Source organism: Ailuropoda melanoleuca, chromosome 3 (genome assembly GCF_002007445.2).
Source record: "Ailuropoda melanoleuca isolate Jingjing chromosome 3, ASM200744v2, whole genome shotgun sequence".
Classification (NCBI taxonomy): Eukaryota; Metazoa; Chordata; class Mammalia; order Carnivora; family Ursidae; genus Ailuropoda; species Ailuropoda melanoleuca.
The window spans coordinates 1,209,430-1,227,865 of record NC_048220.1 but is presented as its reverse complement, the minus strand read 5'-3'; the positions used below and the strand labels follow the sequence as shown (position 1 = coordinate 1,227,865).

Genomic DNA, 18,436 nt, shown 5'->3' with positions numbered 1-18,436 from the left:
GTAAATGAGACTACAAATAAAGCACTGGTATCCAAGATCTATAAAGAATTTCTCAAACTCAACACACAAAAAACAATCAGTCAAAAAATGGGAAGAAGACATGAACAGACACTACTACAATGAAGACATACAAATGGCTAACAGACACATGAAAACATTTTCAACATCACCAGCCATCAGGGAAATTCAAACCAAAACCACAATGAGATACCTTACACCAGTTAGAATGGCAAAAATTAACAAGACAGGAAACAACATATGTTAGTGAGGATGTGGAGAAAAGGGAACCCTCTTACACTCTTGTTGGGAATGCAAGCTGGTACAGCCACTCTGGAAAACACTATGGAGCTTCCTCAAGATGTTAAAAATAGAGGATTCAGAAGGGAGGGGGTGGGGGTGGGGGTGGGGTAGCTGGGTGATGAGTATTAAGGAGGGCCCATGTTGTGATGAGCAGTGGATGTTATACACAACTAATGAATCACTGAACACTACATCAAAAACTTATGATGTACTATACAGTAGCTAACTGAACATAATACAAATAAAGCAAAAATTTAACTTTTAAGTCATAAATTATCTGCCTGACTTATTTCACTTAGCATAATTTCCTCCAGTTCCATCCATCAGAAAGAATGAATAGCCAACGTTTACATCAACATAGATGGAACTTGAGGAGATTACGTGAAATAAGTCAAGGAGAGAAAGACAGCTATCATATGGTTTCACTTATTTGTGGAACATAAGGAATAGCATGGATGGCATTAGGAGAAGGAAGGGAAGAATGAAGTGGGGGAAATCAGAGGGGGAGATGAACCATGAGAGACTATGGACTCTGGGAAACAAACTGAGGGTTTTAGAGGGGAGGGGCGTGGGGGGATAGGTTAGCCCAGTGATGGGTATTAAGGAGGGCATGTATTGCATGGAGCACTGGGTGTTATGTGCAAACAATGAATCATGGAACACTACATTGGGAACTAATGAAGTACTGTATGGTGAATAACATAACTTAATAATAAAAAAGCATTTTTTTATATTGCATGGAGCACTAGGTGTTATATGCAAACAATGAATCATGGAACACTACATCAATAACTAAGAATGTACTGTATGGTGACTAACAAAACATAATGAAAAATTTAAAAAAAGAAAAAGCATGATTTTTGTCTGAGAGATTACATTACGATTGATTTTAAATTTTTTAAAATACTATTATTTTGTATTATTGAAATATAACTGACAGACAATGTTATATTAATTTTAGATGTACAATATATTGATTAAATTTTCTTTTTAATGGTTTGTGTTTTTATATTTTTCTATTATCTATTTCACAAATAAGATTTTACTGGTGATACTGAATTGTGGAATTATTGTTAATACTTTTAGGGTTGCCAGTTTAATAATAAGAAAAGATTGCGATGCCTGGGTGGCTCAGTTGCTTAAGTATCTGCCTTCAACTCAGGTCAAGATCCCAGGTCCTGGGATGGAGCCCCGCACAGGGATCCTGCCAGTCCCCCTGCTTGTGCTCTCTCTATCTGACAAATAAATAAAATAAAATCATTAAAAATAATAAGAAGAAAAGATTTTAAAAAGACATGAGGAGAGAACCAGAAGAGTGCAACAGGGAAACCTACTGCCTTTGTTGTTGTTGCCATTGTTGTTAGGTCTCTTAACTGCATTCGTCTTCAAACCCCCACAAGGAATTTATCAACAACAAACCTCATCAACTCCCATAATGGGTATGGTAAAACCAGGATGATGTCACTCTCTTGTTAATCTTTATACTGTTAGTTAACCACGGCCACACATCATTACCCAGTTAGGTAAGGGCTGCACCATCATCTGATGCTGAGTTCAATCATATAGAAGGAACTGCACAAGCAAAAGGGTAATTAATGTTTTTGACTTGTTCTCCTTCTGATACATGGTATTAGGTCTTGACCATGTTTCCTCAATTTTTCTCCAACATCTATTTTTATGAAGAAAAACACATGTGATTTTTAAAAATTCAAGTATCATTAACATACAGTGTTATAATAGTATAAGTTGTATTATCTAATGATTCAACAATTCTAGACATTTCTCAGTGCTTATCAAGATGAGTGCACTCTTAATTGTCCTTTTTTTATTAATCAGGTAGTAGTAACTTACTGCAATGTATTAGGAAATGGTTTTTGGGTTTCCATTTACGTATGGACAAAAGAATATGCATGCTTGCCACTTTTTGAATGATATGATTGTTTTATTGAAGCTGAAATTTTACAGAAAAATTAGACTGATTTTACTTTGAGTGGGCATTTTTTCTGGTTGTTAGAAAACTGAAACAAATGTCTGATAGATGATAGATAGATAGATGATAGATAGATAGATAGATAGATGATAGATAGATGATAGATGATAGATAGATGATAGATAGATATAGATATAGGTATAGATAGATGATGATAGATGATAGATTGATTGATAGATAGATATAGATAGATATAGATATATAGATATAGATGATATAGATATTTCAAATATATATAAGAAACAGACAGTGATGGATGTACTTAAACTGTAGACTGTGGAGGGAAGATCGTGTTCTAGAAAGTGAAGGCAACATTATTGGCTCTGAGTTCTATCACCTTATTGAGAATGAGACACAAATCCTCCCTCAGGTGAGTTGTGTGATGCTAGGCAGTTACCCTGATAATTTTTTTAAAAGAATTTTCTCTTCTATTAATCTTATGTTAAAATGTCTATACTGGGAATTTGAATTGTGTAATTTGTAAAAAGGTGTAAAGATGATTAAGTACTTCATTGACTCTAGGGGAAGGAAATATAGAATAATAGAGAACAACAGAACAATTTCTGGATTTTCATCAGCTTCAAGTAAAGATTTGTTATGCTACCACCACTATTAAAAAACAAACAAACATGTATGCTCAGTTGGTTAAGTGTCTGCCTTTGGCTCAGGTCATGATCCCAGGGTCCTAAGATCAAGTTCCACATTTGCGCCTTGCTTAGCAGGGAGCCTGCTTCTCCCTCTGCCTGCTGCACCACCTGCTTGTGCTCTCTCTCTCTGACAAATAAATAAATAAAATATTTAAAAAATAAATAAAAATTAAAAAACAAGGGGGTAATTTGAAAATTAAAAATACATATTTAAATGTATTTTAAATTTAAATAAATTATATATATATATATATATATATATATATTAAACTCTCTCTATATATATATAGTAAACTCTACACCCAATTACACCCAATTTAAATAAATTATATATATATATATATATATATATATTAAACTCTCTCTATATATATATAGTAAACTCTACACCCAATTACACCCAATTTAAATAAATTATATATATATATATATATATATATATTAAACTCTCTCTATATATATATAGTAAACTCTACACCCAATTACACCCAATTTAAATAAATTATATATATATATATATATATATATATTAAACTCTCTCTATATATATATAGTAAACTCTACACCCAATTACACCCAATTTAAATAAATTATATATATATATATATATATATATATTAAACTCTCTCTATATATATATAGTAAACTCTACACCCAATTACACCCAATTTAAATAAATTATATATATATATATATATATATATATTAAACTCTCTCTATATATATATAGTAAACTCTACACCCAATTACACCCAATTTAAATAAATTATATATATATATATATATATATATATTAAACTCTCTCTATATATATATAGTAAACTCTACACCCAATTACACCCAATTTAAATAAATTATATATATATATATATATATATATATTAAACTCTCTCTATATATATATAGTAAACTCTACACCCAATTACACCCAATTTAAATAAATTATATATATATATATATATATATATATTAAACTCTCTCTATATATATATTAAACTCTACACCCAACATGGGGTTCAATCTCACGATCCCAAAATCAAGAGTCACATGCCCTTCCACTGAGCCATCCAGGTGTCCCTACAACCATTATTAATATTCCCCAATTTAAATATGCACTATTTTATTTACATTAAACACAAACAACTGGATAGAGAAAATAAGAATCAACAGGGTGGCTTGTTATCTTGCATGGTATAGACAGCATTCCATTTTCTGTTTGGTGTGCCAGATAGACTATTCAGTGTGTCTTGACTCCATTTACTGAAGTATAACAGAGATTTGTTCCTTTGACAGCACAAACTGACTTAGAAAGCAGGTATGTTTCTCTTTAACTGGGCTGGTTTAAAATTTTGCATGGAGGTCAGCTTTCATCTGCCTATTGGGGGTGGAAAATGAGAATAAGTTTATATTTTTTAATGCAACATATTTTAATGTAGCAGGTTTGTTGGAAATTTATATTAAGGCATCAAACATATTTTAAGTGCTTTCTACTGCTTTGGAACCCAGAACTTGAGACTGTTAATAAGTTGAATATTGTAATTAGTCTTTTTAATCATTACAAAAGTATATAATGCTTTGAAAGTCAGAATTTATTAGTGAAATACCCTGTATCATAACCACTCCTAAATTCTTCCTAGAGAGAAGAGCCAATATTTATTTATTTTTATTTTTGTTGGTAAAGACTTTTATTTTATTTTTTTGAGAGTCAAGATATAATTATTATTATATTTTTAGATCACAGAATATTATTTTATTTTATTTTTTAATAATATTTTTTGTTGGATTAGTCACCATACAGTACATCCCCAGTTCTTGATACAGTGTTCCGTGGTTCATTACTTGCATATAACACCCAGTGCACCATGCAATATATGCCCTCCTTAATACCCATCACCAACCTATCANCGTGGTTCATTACTTGCATATAACACCCAGTGCACCATGCAATATATGCCCTCCTTAATACCCATCACCAACCTATCACAATCCCCCACCACCCTCCCCTCTGAAGCCCTCAGTTTGTTTCTCAGAGTCCATAGTCTCTCATGCTTCATTCCACCTTCTGATTACCCCCCCTTCATTCTTCCCCTTCCTCTCCCACCGATCCTCCTATCTCTCATATTCCATATATGAGTGAAACCATATGATAATTGTCTTTCTCTGCTTGGCTTATTTCACTTAGCATAATCTCCTCCAGTCCCGTCCATGTTGCTGCAAATGTTGAGAAATCGTTCTTTCTGATGGCTGAGTAATATTCCATTGTATATATGGACCAGTCATCTGTTGAAGGGCATCTCGGTTCTTTCCACGATTTAGCTATTGTGGACATTGCTGCTATGAATATTGGGGTGCATATGGCCCTTCTCTTCACTACGTCTGTATCTTTGGGATAAATATCCAGTAGTGCAATTGCTGGATCATAGGATAGCTCTATTTTTAACTTTTTAATGGACCTCCACACTGTTTTCCAAAGTGGCTTCACCAACTTGCATTCCCACCAACAATGTAAGAGGGATCCCCTTTCTCCACATCCTCTCCAACATTTGTTGTTTCCTGTCTTGTCCGTTTTTGCCATTCTAACTGGCATAAGGTGGTATCTCAGTGTGGTTTTGATTTGAATTTCCCTGATGGCTAATGATTTTGAATATTTTTTCATGAGTCTGTTAGCCATTTGTATGTCTTCATTGGAAAAGTGTCTGTTCATATCTTCTGCCCATTTATTGATTTGATTATTTGTTTCACATGTATTGAGTTTGAGATGTTCTTTGTAGATCTTGGATACACGTCTTTTATCTGTAGTGTTATTTGCAAATATCTTCTCCCATTCCGTGGGCTGCCTCTTAGTTTTTTGACTGTTTCCTTGGCTGTGCAGAAGCTTTTTATCTTCATGAATTCCCACAACTTCTTTTTTTTTTTCTTTTGTTTCTCTTGCCTTTGGTGATGTGTCATGAAAAAAGTTTCTGTGGCTGATGTTAAAGATGTTGCAGCCTATGTTCTCCTCTAGGATTTTGATGGATTCCTGTCTCACATCTAGGTCTTTCAACCATTTGGAGTTTATCTTTGTGTATGGTGTGAGAGAGTGGTCAAGTTTCATTCTTTTGCATGAAGCTGTCCAATTTTTCCAGCACCATTTATTGAAGAGATTGTTTTTTTCNGTGAGAGAGTGGTCAAGTTTCATTCTTTTGCATGAAGCTGTCCAATTTTCCCAGCACCATTTATTGAAGAGATTGTTTTTTTTCCCCCACTGGATGTTTTATCCTGCTTTGTCAAAGATTAGTTGCCCAAAGAGGCAAGGGTCCATTTCTGGGTTCTCTATTCTGTCCATTGGTCTATGTGTCTGTTTTTGTTCCAGTGCCATGCTGTCTTTGTGATCACAGCTTTGTAGAATAGCTTGAAGTCCGGCAACGTGATGCCCCCATGTTTGTTTTTCCCTTTCAACAGTTCCTTGGAGATTTGGGGTCTTTTCTGGTTCCACACAAATTTAAGGGCTGTTTGTTCCAGTTCTTTAAAATGTCATTGGTATTTTGATCAGGATGGCCTTGAAAGTGTAGATTGCTCTGGGTAGCATAGACATTTTAACTATATTTATTTTTCCTATCCATGAGCTTGGAAAATTTTTCCATCTTTTTGTGTCTTCTTCAATGTCTTTCAAGAGCGATTTGTAGTTTCTAGAGTAAAGACTTTTAAAATTTAACATTTAACATGTTCGTAGTTGGAAAGTTGCAAAGGTTTGATCTCTAGAAGAGAAAATGTACCATGAGAGACTATGGACTCTGGGAAGCAAACTGAGGGCTTCAGAAGAGAGGGGGGTGGGGGAATGGGATAGGCTGGTGGTGGGTATTAAGGAGGGCACATATTGCTTGGTGCACTGGGTGTTATAGGTAAGTAGTCAGTCATGGAACTAGGGATGTACTGTATGGTGATTAACATAATATAATAAAAAAAGAAAAGAAAATGTAAAAGAGGCTATTACTGATTCTTTTTAGAATGGACACTTTACTTCCAATGTTCTTTCTTATTTATTTTGAGTCATTTTAAAATTCTACTTTTAATCACACACACACACACACACACACACACACACAATTTTAGCCTGAATAGATGGACTATGACCTCCTTCAGTGTAATAATTTTTTTTTGTCTTCAGCATTTAACAGAGGTATAGGTATTGAGTAGCCAAATTGGGTAGGGTAGGGGGAGTAGTATTAGAGTCAGAGACAAACTCAGCATTATTCAGTTTTCCTCTCTACAACTCAATTTTGATGGGAAACTGGTTGCTATAGACAATAAAGTAGAATATGTTTGCAAAAGCAACTAAAGCTTGTCTTGTAAATGACAAAGATCTTATAAATGTGAATTTTTCTTCCTGACATTTAGAACAAATGGTAGGAAATTTAAGTAGATGAAGGTGGAGAAGTCTATATTAGATAGTACTAAGAAAACATTTTCCATAAAGATATGCTGTTTGGAGAGATTAAAAATAATAAATATATCATATATAAATACAAATATATAAATATAAATATATATTAGTCTGGGACTACAGAAATTGCCAAATCCAAGTTCTTATGTGTAAGAATAGATACTAAAACTAGCAAACTGAAATAATTCATCTTATATTATAGAACACAAACAGTAACTGCCATCTCTTACAATTTTGCATAACAATTATCATATATATTAACTCTTTAAATTAACAATACATGTGCTTATTCATCTGCAGCTTGTAATGTTCTAAGCACTTTCAGTATTTTTTCATTTGATTTTTTTAATAATGATTTTTTTTATTAAATTATGTTAGTCACCATACAGTACATCCCTGGTTTTTGATGTAAAGTTCCATGATTCATTAGTTGCATATAACACCCAGTGCACCATGCAATGCATGCCCTCCTTACTACCCATCACCAGCCTATTCCATTCCCCCATCCCCCTCCCCTCTGAAGCCCTCAGTTTTTTTCCCAGAGCACTTTCATTATGTTACATTATTTAATCCTGATCTTACTTGAGATCTAACATTATTATCCTGTTTCTATATAAAGTGGACAAAGGGACTGTGGGTAGAGGATAATCTGAACCCACAGCCACAGTCCAACCTCAAAGTTTGGGCTCCTAAATTGATGTCTCTGTGATATCTAAGGGGTTGGTCATGGGTGAGGACCCTGATCTACTCCTGTGGATACATGGATCACTCTGCACAACCACAGAGCACCACACCCTGGTCTGATTGTACAGACAATGTGTGTTCACATTTTTTGGTATAAATATTCCCCAAGTTATGTTTCAGTTACTTTCTAAATCTTTCTCATGTGGAATATATATTAAGAGTTTTAAAGATCCAGTTGGATCTTTAAAAGTGAAAGGTTGATTCAATTTTGACTTCCATAACAAAAAAGTCTATAAATAAGATGCTTTAGTGTCTTTTTTCCATGATTCACTTTCCGTGTTTTTCTAGGGCAGTGATTCCAAAAATTTCCATACTCAATCATAAACAACTATCCATTTTCAGGAAATCTCATGACCTTGAACTGTGGCAACCTTACTGTAAGTTACCAATATTAACTTGACACACAATGTTGCAGTAATTTCAGGTACACAACATAGTGATTCAACAAATTATATGCTATGCTATGTTTACAAGTGTAGGTTACATCTGTCACCATACAAACTATTAAAATATCATTGAAGATATTCCTTATGCTGTGTCTTTTATTCCTGTGACTTATTCATTCCATAATTGGAAGACTATATCTCCCATTCCGTTTCACCCATTGTGCCTGTCACCCCACAATTCTTTCCTCTGGTAACCATCAGTTTCTTCTCTATATTTCTAAGACTCATACTGTTTTTTTTTTGTTTATTCATTTACATTTTAGATTCCACATGAGTGAAATTATGCAATATTTGTTGTTCTCAGTTTGACTTATTTCACTTACCATAATACCCTTGTGGGTCCACCCAAGTTGTGAAAAAGGGAAGAATCTCATCCTCTATGATAGTGGCATAATATATAGATGCACATAATACATATATGTGCACACAGACACCATTCCTTCCTTATCCACTTAAGTTGTTTCCATATCTTGGCTATTGTAAATAACACTGCAATAAACATATGGCTGCACATAAAAATATACAATGGAATATTACATAGCCATAAAAATGAAATCTTGCCATTTGCAATGACATGGATGGAGCTAGAGAGTATTATGCTATGTGAAATATATCAGAGAAAGAGAAATATCATATAATTTCACTAATATGTGGAATTTAAGAAACAAAGCAAATTAGTAAAGGGGAAAAAAAAGGAGAGAGAGACAAACGAAGAAACAGACCCTTAACCATAGAGAACAAACTGATGGTTACCAGAATGGAGGTGGCTGGGAGGATGGGTTAAATTGGTTATGGGGATTGAGTGCATTTGCGATGAGCACCGGGTATTGTATGAAAATTTTGAATCAGAAGGGGGAATGAAGCATGAAAGACTATGGACTCTGAGAAACAAACTGAGGGCTTCAGAGGGGAGGGGTGGGGGGAATGGGATAGACTGGTGATGGGTAGTAAGGAGGGCACGTATTGCATGGTGCACTGGGTGTTATACGCAACTAATGAAGCATCGAACTTTGCATCGGAATCCGGGGATGTACTGTATGGTGACTAACATAATATAACAAAAAAAAAAAATTAAAAAAAAAGAAAATGTTGAATCACTATATTCTACACTTGAAACTAATATTACACCATATGTCAACTAATTGGAATTTCAATAAAATATTTTTAAAAATGAATGTCATCTGAGGATTTGAAAAAAAATAAACATAAAGGTGCATATAGTGTTTTTGTTTTCTTTGGGGAAAATGTATACCTAGAAGTGGAATGATTAAAGTACTGATATATTTTTTTAAATTTATGTATCAAGTTCCATATTGATTTTTTCTTTTTTAATTTTTTTGTTATATTAGTCACCATACAGAACATCCCCAGTTGTTGATGTAATGTTCCATGGTTCATTATTTTCATATAACACCCAGTGCAACATGCAACACCCATCACCGGCCTATCCCAGGCCCCCACCACCCTCCCCTCTGAAGCCGTTAATTTGTTTCCCAGAGTCCACAGTCTCTCATGGTTCCTTCCCCCTTCTCTTTATCCCCCCTTCATTCTCCCCTTCCTTCTCCTACTGACCTTCCTATTTCTTATGTTCCATAAATGACTGAAACCATATGATAATTGTCTTTCTCTGCTTGACTTATTTCACTTAGCGTAATCTCATCCAGTCCCGTCCACGTTGCTGCAAATGTTGTGTAATCATTCTTTCTGATGGCTGAGTAATATTCCATTGTATATATGGACTACATCTTCTTAATCCAGTCATCTGTTGAAGGGCATCATATTTTTGACCCACAGTTGTGAATTCTTAGATTTCTAGTAAATTTGTTCAATTATAGGTAATTTATAATCCTAAACTTTATAGGTCCTTGGAATTTCACCATATTGGCACCCAGGTTGCTATGTATAAACATGCATGCACATGCACACACACACACACACACACACACACACACACACACACACACACACTCAAGTTCACTAAACATTTATTTCAGGTGCTCATATCCCATGAATGATCTATTAACTCCACAGCTGTCCTTGGTGCACCAGATAAAATGCAATGGAGAACACCACTTGGGTTGTCAACTATACTGGACAAATAGATTTTGACCTACTGGGACTCTTCAGTCAATTCAAGTACCCAGCTCTCCTTTGTTTGGTCATTTTTGTGGTTTTCCTAATGGCCTTGTCTGGAAACACCATTCTGATCCTTCTGATACACTGTGACATTCATCTCATAACCCCATGTACTTTTTTATCACCCAGTTGTCTCTAATGGATGTGATGTATATTTCTGTCACTGTGCCCAAGATGCTCATGGACCAGGTCATGGGTGTGAATAAGATCGCCGCCCCTGAATGTGGGATGCAGATGTTTCTTTATCTGACACTAGGAGGTTCAGAATTTTTTCTTCTAGCTGCCATGGCCTATGACCGCTATGTGGCCATCTGCCATCCACCCCGTTATCTTATCCTCATGAACCATAGAATGTGTCTACTGTTGGTGTCTTCCTCTTGGTTTCTGGGATCTGTAGATGGATTTATGCTCACACCCATCACCATGACCTTCCCCTTCTGCAGATCCCGGGAGATCCACCATTTCTTCTGTGAGGTCCCTGCTGTAATGAAGCTTTCCTGCTCAGACACTTCGCTCTATGAGACACTCATGTACCTGTGTTGTGTCCTCATGCTCCTCATCCCTGTGACAGTCATTTNATGAAGCATCGAACTTTGCATCGGAATCCGGGGATGTACTGTATGGTGACTAACATAATATAACAAAAAAAAAAAATTAAAAAAAAAGAAAATGTTGAATCACTATATTCTACACTTGAAACTAATATTACACCATATGTCAACTAATTGGAATTTCAATAAAATATTTTTAAAAATGAATGTCATCTGAGGATTTGAAAAAAAAATAAACATAAAGGTGCATATAGTGTTTTTGTTTTCTTTGGGGAAAATGTATACCTAGAAGTGGAATGATTAAAGTACTGATATATTTTTTTAAATTTATGTATCAAGTTCCATATTGATTTTTTCTTTTTTAATTTTTTTGTTATATTAGTCACCATACAGAACATCCCCAGTTGTTGATGTAATGTTCCATGGTTCATTATTTTCATATAACACCCAGTGCAACATGCAACACCCATCACCGGCCTATCCCAGGCCCCCACCACCCTCCCCTCTGAAGCCGTTAATTTGTTTCCCAGAGTCCACAGTCTCTCATGGTTCCTTCCCCCTTCTCTTTATCCCCCCTTCATTCTCCCCTTCCTTCTCCTACTGACCTTCCTATTTCTTATGTTCCATAAATGACTGAAACCATATGATAATTGTCTTTCTCTGCTTGACTTATTTCACTTAGCGTAATCTCATCCAGTCCCGTCCACGTTGCTGCAAATGTTGTGTAATCATTCTTTCTGATGGCTGAGTAATATTCCATTGTATATATGGACTACATCTTCTTAATCCAGTCATCTGTTGAAGGGCATCATATTTTTGACCCACAGTTGTGAATTCTTAGATTTCTAGTAAATTTGTTCAATTATAGGTAATTTATAATCCTAAACTTTATAGGTCCTTGGAATTTCACCATATTGGCACCCAGGTTGCTATGTGTAAACATGCATGCACATGCACACATACACACACACACACACACACACACACACACACACACACTCAAGTTCACTAAACATTTATTTCAGGTGCTCATATCCCATGAATGATCTATTAACTCCACAGCTGTCCTTGGTGCACCAGATAAAATGCAATGGAGAACACCACTTGGGTTGTCAACTATACTGGACAAATAGATTTTGACCTACTGGGACTCTTCAGTCAATTCAAGTACCCAGCTCTCCTTTGTTTGGTCATTTTTGTGGTTTTCCTAATGGCCTTGTCTGGAAACACCATTCTGATCCTTCTGATACACTGTGACATTCATCTCATAACCCCATGTACTTTTTTATCACCCAGTTGTCTCTAATGGATGTGATGTATATTTCTGTCACTGTGCCCAAGATGCTCATGGACCAGGTCATGGGTGTGAATAAGATCGCCGCCCCTGAATGTGGGATGCAGATGTTTCTTTATCTGACACTAGGAGGTTCAGAATTTTTTCTTCTAGCTGCCATGGCCTATGACCGCTATGTGGCCATCTGCCATCCACCCCGTTATCTTATCCTCATGAACCATAGAATGTGTCTACTGTTGGTGTCTTCCTCTTGGTTTCTGGGATCTGTAGATGGATTTATGCTCACACCCATCACCATGACCTTCCCCTTCTGCAGATCCCGGGAGATCCACCATTTCTTCTGTGAGGTCCCTGCTATAATGAAGCTTTCCTGCTCAGACACTTCGCTCTATGAGACACTCATGTACCTGTGTTGTGTCCTCATGCTCCTCATCCCTGTGACAGTCATTTCAAGCTCCTATTCTTTCATCCTCTTCATCATCCACAGGATGAACTCAGCAGAGGGATGGAAGAAGGCTTTTGCCACTTGTTCTTCCCACATGATGGTGGTCATCCTCTTCTATGGGGCTGCCATCTATACCTACATGCTCCCCACTTCCTATCACACCCCGGAGAAGGACATGACTGTATCTGCCTTTTATACCATACTCACTCCCGTCCTGAATCCTTTAATTTATAGTCTTAGAAATAAGGATGTTACAAGGGCTCTAAAAATGATGTTGAATATGGGATCTATCTTACAGGAAACTACAAAGTAGGGAAAATTTGTACTAATGCTTTTTTTCTTAGTCTACAATTTAAAACTTTAGGACCTTATGCCAGTGTTTTTCTTCAGATTCTTATAACATGATGTGTCATCACCTATTCATTCCTTTTGAAGGAATTTTGTCCCTGTACTGGAGAGCTCTTCCTTTTTACATTTTTACATTCAAAATATTTGTACAATTGTATCCATGTTACATTTTTCTGAATATTCATATTCTTAAGAAATACATAATGAAATATTTGGAAACTAAGTTCATAAGGTGTGCAACTGATGAGAGAGAGAGATGGAGAGAGAGGTGGTAAACCAAATGGGGTATAAACTTATAGGAGAATCTACTCAAAAGGTACATGAGTGTTAATTATACTATTATTATTATTCATACTATTTTTCTGTAAATTTGAAATTGCTTAAGAATAAAACACAAGTGTCAGACTTTTGACTATTTTAAAAATGTGTCCTTTCTGCATGGTGACAATATAAGTAACAAATCTTGGAAATCGTGAGCATGTTAACATGGCTGGTCATTACTGCAACCATCCAGTTGTTGGCCTATGTTTAATTAGGACTATTTTGTTCTTTGGTTCCAATCCTGAAGACATCCTGTGGCTCTTACCTCTCTGAAATCATGAATACATTGTGGCAGAAGGTACTGTGGGAAAAACATTAACCCCAAGAAGGAGAGCTTAGGGAACATTACCAGCATAAGGTTGTATTGGAGCTGAAATCTGAAGTATGCAGCTTATTATACAAACAAGCAGAGGAAGACCATCAAACATCCAATCCTTCATTTATTCAAAAACACATCTTATGCTATAATAAAAAATAATAACTAATAGCTAAGTGAATTTAGCATATAAATAACAAATGTCTACTATTCCTAAGGAATATAATCTGCAGGTGTAGTTTATGCACAGAGTTGTAATAAAATAGATAAATTGCTTTGAGGCTCATGTGGAAAGAGTGCAGCTCATCAGGACCCACCTATGACATGTGACTTCAGCCAAACAAAGAGGCTCAATGGGGACCCTAGATCTCAGCATTGAATGGTGACTAGATACTACCGTCATATGAGTACAGGAGGCTTGGACCAGGGCTCTTCCTTAAGGAGCAAGAACATGATGCCACAGAAAAGGAACACTATGGGCAAAGTTCAGGTGGTTGACCAAGCAGGAGAGAATTGTCCCAATAACCTCCTTCCTCTTTCACTTTATAGCCACATTTCTTGCCCTTTTGAGACCCAGATATTTACAAATGATAATAAAATGACCAGACTTGGATTGCAGAAAAGTTAAATCAGTGGGAATCAATTGGAAAAAAGCAACAATGGAGGTATGGGAACCCAGGTGGGTGAAGACAATGAGCTGGATAGTGTTATTCTAAGTGGAATGGACCATTTCAAGTGGAATTATGGGCTTTTGCGGTGTAAGCAGTGTGTTGTTGAATCTGTTCCCTAAAACCACAGACTTTGTTGCATGTTTACCAATTTACAACTAACTGTGACATCTTGTGAATTATCAGGTGGTTTCAAAAGTAGAGAATCCTTCTTTTTTTTTTTCTTGACACACTCAATTTCTTCATGGGTATAAAATAAGGATCTTACAGTAGTTTAGGAAACAATATTGGAAAATTAGTTTACAATATTTTTGTTGCAATAAAATGGAATGAATAAAATATGTAAATACTCTTTAACTTCTAAAATAAATGAGATGTGTTTATATCCCCCCTCAATTTGTTGGACCATAATAACACACGTATTTGATGGGTTCACTTAAAGCACTGTAGACATGAGAAACAAAAGAGGGCAAAACAAAACATTCTATGGAACTATATTTTTCTAGAAATGAACTTTTTACTCTATCTCAAGCAAAAGAGAGAGAGAGAAAGAGAATGAGGTATTATTTTTTAAATAAAATATTTAAAATACTATTAAAATACAATTTTCCATAGCCTGTACTAACAAGGATTTACAATAACCATGCAATTGGGAAATTCTTAATCAGATTATATATACTGCATAATACTCAGAATTACTAGACAAAGAAGAACAATTTCTGCTAGAAAGTTTTGTGTATCTAGGATTAAAAAAACAAATTTAAGAGTTTCAGGCACTCATATCCACTTACTTACAGTGTCATATACACACTAAAGTAGTTTAAATTGTGCAAATTTCAGAATGTGTTCATGTGTTTCTGTTTATGCTCATGATGCCTCCAGCATTTGGCCCAAAAAATCGTGTGTGTATGTGTGTGTGTGTGTGTGTGTGTGTGTGTGTGTGTGTGTTCAGTGATACCTTAGTTGCATTCCCAGTGCCTATCATTTCACGTACCCTCAATGCTCATCACCCAGTTACCCCATCTCCCCACCATCCTCCCTTTCCACTCCCTTCAGTTTGTTTCCTGGTGTCAAGAGTCTTTCATGGTTTGTCTCCCTCTCTGATTTCTTTCCATTCAGTTTTTCCTCCCTTCCCCTGTGATCCTCTGCACTATGAAGAAATCATTTTCAACACATGAAAACCAGCCCTCAGTGTTCCTACACTCTCCAAAGGTCGTTAAAGGCTATTATTGGAATTATTACAAATTCAGTCATAAACCAAAATGAATTAGGTGGAGAAGCTTGCATTATCCTTTACAAATATTATATATATGGAATATATATATATATATGATATATATATATAAAACTATGTGCCAGTCACTGTTACAGTGTTGTTACATATATTAACTTATTCAATCCTCTTAAAGTCACAGTGCCAGTCACTGTTACAGTGTTGTTACATATATTAACTTATTCAATCCTCTTAAAGTCTTTAAGGAAGATATGTGCTTTTTGCTGTTGTTGTTGTTGTTGACAAATTTATTTTATTTTGGTAGGAGCACCTATCATTAGATCAAACTTCTTAACCAATTTTTAAGTGTGCAACATAATATTGTTGACTATAGGGCAGGTATTTATATTACAGGGAAGGAAGCCAAGGCACCAAAGGTTAAATAATTTTTTTGAGACTACTAGGTTGTAATGTTCAAATGGATATTTGCTAACAAGTATGAACTTCGAGTTTGTTGGAATGACTAGTTAGTCCTTTCCATAGTGAAAAATGGTGTATTTGTGCTAATATTAGTTGTCATTTTTGCTCTAGAGAGAAACCTTGATGATACCAACTTTTAGAGAAAACCAGTTTCTTATACTACAATTTACTCACTAACACTGTATATCTTCAGAGGAAAGATAGAAGATGCCACTCATTGTTTCTAAATTATTTCCAGAGAGTTAGTAGTTATACTTCAATTACAGTGTAATTCTGTCATGCTATAAATATAAATTTTTTAAAGTTGCAATGTAAAGGATAAGGTAAGGCATTATTGATACCAAGTCTTAACCACGGAAGTTTGTTTTCCATAGAATTTGAAAGATTGTATATTCTCTCTATACAGGTCAGTTTTCAGAGAAGTTTCAGTTGCTTGGTACAGCAATTATTTGCTAGATTAAAGTTTCCAACTTTGAGTTATAAAAATATGGCTACAATAGATGTGTATGTTTGAGCTAAAGATAAATACCAGTTAGCATCTTAGGCAACGTTCTGGGTTGTCCAGCTAACAATTGATGTCACTGATTAAACATTAAAGAAAATCAATCTTTAGATTTTGAGCAGAAAGTGTCGGATAAAGGTGGTTCTGTAGACTGAAACCAGAAGGTGTAAAAATCAGGCACACTTACGAAATCTAAAATAACTTTATTTATGAATGATGAATTATACTCTATAAGCAAGACAGATGTTAGATGATTAGCTAATTTGCATGTGCATGAATGTGTATATATGTGTAGAGGTATATATTTATACAAATCTATAACCATGTTCATACATATTTAACTATTTTTTTCATTTATTGAGATTTACTGTATACTAGGCACGGACTAAAACTTCATAGTTATTTTGCATTTTTCTTTCTTCCAACTGATTTTTCTTAAAAAAAAATATTTGAGTATAGTGGAAATACAATGTTACATTAGTTTCTACTGTATAACATGTAATTTGACAAGTTTATATATTATGCTATTCTACTACAACTATAACTTCCATCTGTCACCATACAACACTATTAGAATATCTTTGACTATATTCATTATGCTGTATCTTTTATTTCTGTAACTAATTCATTCCATAACTGAAAGTCTGTGTCTTCCACTCCCCTTCACTCATTTTGCCCATCACACCACCCTTCTTCCCTCTGGCAACCACAACTTTGCTCTCTGTATTAATAGGTCTGATTCTGCTTTTTGTTTATTCATGTGTGTTTTTAAGTTCCACATATGACTGAAATCAAATGTGGTGGTTCTTATGTGGTGGTTGTCTTTTTCAGACAGACATTTCATTTAGTATAAGGTCCTCCAGATCCACCCATGTAATTACAAATGACAAGATGTCCTTATAAAAAGAAGAAAAAGAAAGAAAGAAAGAAAGAAAGAAAGGAAAAGAAGAAAAGAAAAGAAAAAAGAAAAGAAAAGAAAAGAAAAGAAAAAAAAGAAAAGAACCCCAATGTTCATAGCAGCATTGTCCACAATAGGTAAATCATGGAAGGAGCCAAGATGCCCTTCAACAGACGACTGGATTAACAAGATGTGGTCCATATATACAATGGAATATTACTCAGCTATCAAAAAGAATGATTTCTCAACATTTGCTGCAACATTGGACGGCACTGGAGGAGATAATGCTAAGTGAAATAAGTCAAGCAGAGAAAGACAATTATCATATGGTTTCTCTCATCTATGGAACATAAGAACTAGGATGATCGGTAAGAGAAGAAAGGGATAAAGAAAGGGGGGTAATCAGAAGGGAGAATGAAGCATGAGAGACTATGGGCTCTGAGAAACAAACTGAGGGCTTCAGAGGGGAGAGGGGTGGGGGAATGGGATAGGCTGGTGATGGGTAGTAAGGAGGGCACATATTGCATGGTGCACTGAGTGTTATACACAACTAATGAAACATTAAACTTTACATCAAAAACCAGGGATGTACTGTATGGTGACTAACATAATATAATAAAAATATTATTATTAAAAAATAATAAAATACATAATTAATAAAAAAACAAAAAAAATAAAAAAAGAATAAACGAAATAAATGTCCTTGTGTTTTTA

General features: G+C 35.1%; 2 pseudogenes; both read left to right on the top strand.

Annotated features, from left to right (window-relative positions):
• Positions 1–10,609: 10,609 nt before the first annotated feature.
• On the top strand, positions 10,610–11,268 carry LOC117801421 (annotated as a pseudogene).
• Positions 11,269–12,327: 1,059 nt separating this feature from the next.
• LOC100476519 lies at positions 12,328–13,289 on the top strand (annotated as a pseudogene).
• Positions 13,290–18,436: the final 5,147 nt, after the last annotated feature.